The sequence below is a fragment of the Schistocerca nitens genome, chromosome 7, assembly GCF_023898315.1.
Source record: "Schistocerca nitens isolate TAMUIC-IGC-003100 chromosome 7, iqSchNite1.1, whole genome shotgun sequence".
NCBI classification, from domain to species: domain Eukaryota; kingdom Metazoa; phylum Arthropoda; class Insecta; order Orthoptera; family Acrididae; genus Schistocerca; species Schistocerca nitens.
In genome coordinates, this window is record NC_064620.1 from 310,723,825 (window position 1) to 310,728,824 (window position 5,000).

Below are 5,000 nucleotides of genomic sequence, written 5' to 3' on the forward strand. Positions count from 1 at the left end.
TTACTGGGAATTCCTCGTTCATGGGGAACAATTGCAAGCCCCAATCCCTAGCACGAAGGAGGTTCAGCGGGTTACCCCGACCTTTCGGCCTAGGAAGACACGCTGATTCCTTCAGTGTAGCGCGCGTGCGGCCCAGAACATCTAAGGGCATCACAGACCTGTTATTGCTCAATCTCGTGCGGCTAGAAGCCGCCTGTCCCTCTAAGAAGAAAAGTAATCGCTGACAGCACGAAGGATGTCACGCGACTAGTTAGCAGGCTAGAGTCTCGTTCGTTATCGGAATTAACCAGACAAATCGCTCCACCAACTAAGAACGGCCATGCACCACCACCCACCGAATCAAGAAAGAGCTATCAATCTGTCAATCCTTCCGGTGTCCGGGCCTGGTGAGGTTTCCCGTGTTGAGTCAAATTAAGCCGCAGGCTCCACTCCTGGTGGTGCCCTTCCGTCAATTCCTTTAAGTTTCAGCTTTGCAACCATACTTCCCCCGGAACCCAAAAGCTTTGGTTTCCCGGAGGCTGCCCGCCGAGTCATCGGAGGAACTGCGGCGGATCGCTGGCTGGCATCGTTTATGGTTAGAACTAGGGCGGTATCTGATCGCCTTCGAACCTCTAACTTTCGTCCTTGATTAATGAAAACATACTTGGCAAATGCTTTCGCTTCTGTTCGTCTTGCGACGATCCAAGAATTTCACCTCTAACGTCGCAATACGAATGCCCCCGCCTGTCCCTATTAATCATTACCTCGGGTTCCGAAAACCAACAAAATAGAACCGAGGTCCTATTCCATTATTCCATGCACACAGTATTCAGGCGGGCTTGCCTGCTTTAAGCACTCTAATTTGTTCAAAGTAAACGTGCCGGCCCACCGAGACACTCAATAAAGAGCACCCTGGTAGGATTTCAACGGGGTCCGCCTCGGGACGCACGAGCACGCACGAGGCGGTCGCACGCCTTCGGCTCGCCCCACCGGCAGGACGTCCCACGATACATGCCAGTTAAACACCGACGGGCGGTGAACCAACAGCGTGGGACACAAATCCAACTACGAGCTTTTTAACCGCAACAACTTTAATATACGCTATTGGAGCTGGAATTACCGCGGCTGCTGGCACCAGACTTGCCCTCCAATAGATACTCGTTAAAGGATTTAAAGTGTACTCATTCCGATTACGGGGCCTCGGATGAGTCCCGTATCGTTATTTTTCGTCACTACCTCCCCGTGCCGGGAGTGGGTAATTTGCGCGCCTGCTGCCTTCCTTGGATGTGGTAGCCGTTTCTCAGGCTCCCTCTCCGGAATCGAACCCTGATTCCCCGTTACCCGTTACAACCATGGTAGGCGCAGAACCTACCATCGACAGTTGATAAGGCAGACATTTGAAAGATGCGTCGCCGGTACGAGGACCGTGCGATCAGCCCAAAGTTATTCAGAGTCACCAAGGCAAACGGACCGGACGAGCCGACCGATTGGTTTTGATCTAATAAAAGCGTCCCTTCCATCTCTGGTCGGGACTCTGTTTGCATGTATTAGCTCTAGAATTACCACAGTTATCCAAGTAACGTGGGTACGATCTAAGGAACCATAACTGATTTAATGAGCCATTCGCGGTTTCACCTTAATGCGGCTTGTACTGAGACATGCATGGCTTAATCTTTGAGACAAGCATATGACTACTGGCAGGATCAACCAGGGAGCTGCGTCAACTAGAGCTGAGCAGCCGGCCGCCCGGGAGTGTGTCCCGGAGGCCCGCGCGAACACGCAAGCGTCCGCTCAATTATTCCGCAAACAGGAGGAGGCTGGGCTCCCCTGCACGATACACCTCGAAACCCTCTCAGGTCCCGGCGGCGCGCAGCGCCGTCCTAAGTACTTGGTCGGGTTCGAGAGAGGCGCAATCGCCCGGAGATAGGCGAGTAGACGCTTTCAGTGCGACCACCCGTGCTCCCAACTGAGCTTGCCGCTGCCGACAGAGGCCCGGGAGCGTGCTGTCGTGGTGTTGCCGGCGGGAGACAACACGCGGCCACAAAAAGTGGCCGGGCAGCTCCAACGCCAGCGCCACAGAGGGGCAGAGCCCCACTTGGGTGCCAAAGCGAACTCTCCCAGCACAGCGCACGCGCCAACACATCCGCACAGCTGCGATACAAACCACCTGCGAGAACCGCGGGGGCGACCGAGCAGCAGACGGCGTCGCGGCGCCCAGTGCCGGGCGGCGGCGCATCCTCAACGCACACAGTCCTCAATCGGACCAGCACACTGCAGATGTCCACCGCGCTTCGCACCGGGCCCGCGAGGACCCACTTTGGCCGCACGGCGCCGCGCGTTGGGTGCGCCGGCGCGCAGCTGCGCCGCCTGCCGCGTCCGTCGGCCGGCGCGCCTGCCACTGGGCGCCCCCACCAGCCGGCTGTAGCGCGTGCGCCCACGCAGCGCGCGGCCAGCACGCCGGGCGCTCCCCCCTCACCGGCCGGGGACGGTCCCACCCAGCCACCGCCGCGTATCGCTTCATACCCACATGCCCACTCACGTTCGTGGGTATGACGGGTGTCGCTGAAGCAACCAGTTAATACCTGTACCGATTGTCGCAATCAATGATTCACCTCCAGCGTATACAACCGCGCAACAACGGATTTCCAGTTCATTTGCGTAACTTGGGCAGCAAACGTAGACGTCCATCTACATTTGCAAATTCAGTGGGTCTTGCATGCCTGGATGATATGCGTCACGACACGCCACATCAGCCCACATACATGCTGCGACGTATGCACGAGAGAACACGTGGAAGGTGGCCCGCGTACGTATGCGAATGCCATTGCACAGCTGCGAAGCTCATTGAACACGCAAACTCCCGCCTGACGAACTAGAGGCGACAGGGGAGCGATATAAGTCTTACAGCAGTACACATTACAGTGGATAGCGGGACCATGTGGAACGTACGCACCACTCGCTAGATGTTGTGAGGGTACGCACCGTAACATGAATCAATACGCAGGACACCAGAGAGTGCGAGCACTGACCTATGTTGAGAGGGTTGCGATTAGGCAACGCTACATGAATGTTTCAATTCATATAACAATTACAGGTTAGGTTAGGGCGCAACGTGCGTTAGGTTAGGGCGCAACGTGCGTTAGGTTAGGGCGCAACGTAGGTTAGGTTAGGGCCCAACGTAGGTTAGGTTAGGGCCCAACGTAGGTTAGGTTAGGGCCCAACGTAGGTTAGGTTAGGGCCCAACGTAGGTTAGGTTAGGGCCCAACGTAGGTTAGGTTAGGGCCCAACGTAGGTTAGGTTAGGGCCCAACGTAGGTTAGGTTAGGGCCCAACGTAGGTTAGGTTAGGGCCCAACGTAGGTTAGGTTAGGGCCCAACGTAGGTTAGGTTAGGGCCCAACGTAGGTTAGGTTAGGGCCCAACGTAGGTTAGGTTAGGGCCCAACGTAGGTTAGGTTAGGGCCCAACGTAGGTTAGGTTAGGGCCCAACGTAGGTTAGGTTAGGGCCCAACGTAGGTTAGGTTAGGGCCCAACGTAGGTTAGGTTAGGGCCCAACGTAGGTTAGGTTAGGGCCCAACGTAGGTTAGGTTAGGGCCCAACGTAGGTTAGGTTAGGGCCCAACGTAGGTTAGGTTAAGGCGCAACGTAGGTTAGGTTAAGGCGCAACGTAGGTTAGGTTAAGGCGCAACGTAGGTTAGGTTAAGGCGCAACGTAGGTTAGGTTAAGGCGCAACGTAGGTTAGGTTAAGGCGCAACGTAGGTTAGGTTAAGGCGCAACGTAGGTTAGGTTAAGGCGCAACGTAGGTTAGGTTAAGGCGCAACGTAGGTTAGGTTAAGGCGCAACGTAGGTTAGGTTAAGGCGCAACGTAGGTTAGGTTAAGGCGCAACATAGGTTAGGTTAAGGCGCAACATAGGTTAGGTTAAGGCGCAACATAGGTTAGGTTAAGGCGCAACATGGGTTAGGTTAAGGGATGGTGTATGAGGGGGGGAGGGGACGAGGTTCGTTCATAGTGATGATGGTAAGTGGACGCCTGAGGCACCCTGAGATGTGTCACGTCAGGATGCACCTTTGGCTCAGGGGAGGTGGTGCGCCGGTTCCGTGGGTGTGGCAAGGGAGTGGCAGACCTGTGTCTTTCATTCCTGCCATTGCTTATATGCTGTGAGACACGCCAGTGTGGTGGTGTTGGCTGCACCCCTGTGTAGCACATGTGTGGGTGTTTGTGGCTTATCTGCGTAATGATGGTTGTTGGAAGAGTGAGATATTCTGTTTTTGGGGTGGACCTCCTGGTTTTGTTATCATAGTGTGAATGGTGTAATGTGGCGGAGAGGATGCACTGGATGTTGTTCCATGGTGGTGCTTAGATATTGTGTCTGTGTCTGTTACAGCCAGAGAGTAGTGTGTGATAGGGTGTCTGGGTGACGTGTAGTTCACATTGTGTGCACAGACTGTCAGCATGTATAGGGACAGTTGTATGTCGTATGTCATCTATATTCCGATGGCTCTGCATCTATTAGTTATCAGCGCCATGTATCAGTTTAATCTGGTTGCAGTCTCGTGGTGTTCTATCTCTGTACAGTAGTAGAGGTGCGACTGCACTACGTAGCTACCCCTTGCGGCAGCTTTCCCCGGTGTATGGCATATGATTATCAGCAATGAGTCGATTAGTGACAACTGGTCGTGTGACAACGTCACATGTCTGCGGGTGGGATACGCTACAACCTGCTTGTGGGTCAGGGCTCAGTAATGCTCTCCTCACACTGAGCGCTCGGACCGTCATTACCCGTCTGCGTGATATATTGCGGAGCGCTTTTAGCCATTGCCAGAGTCTTTGCGACTGCGAGTGCAACGCCCATGGGGACCGACATGGTTGGGGCGCTTCCTAGCTGATCGCTCAGCATCGGAATCCGTACTGTGAGCACGCAATCGCGCACAGACTTAGAGCATGTGTAGGGACAGCGGGAATTTCGCATCTTGGATAAAACGCTTCATGAAACGGATGATATAGGGGTGGATTGCAACTTACGAC

The 5,000-nt window shown here is 54.6% G+C and overlaps 1 non-coding gene across 1 annotated transcript in view; it reads right to left on the reverse strand.

The window, feature by feature from the left end:
• LOC126197308 (small subunit ribosomal RNA) overlaps positions 1-1,693 on the reverse strand; it is a 1,909-nt gene extending 216 nt beyond the window's left edge. Inside the window, exon 1 of the ribosomal RNA XR_007539679.1 lies at positions 1-1,693. This exon is cut by the window's left edge and continues 216 nt beyond it. This is a non-coding gene — a ribosomal RNA (small subunit ribosomal RNA).
• Between the last annotated feature and the right edge of the window lie 3,307 nt (positions 1,694-5,000).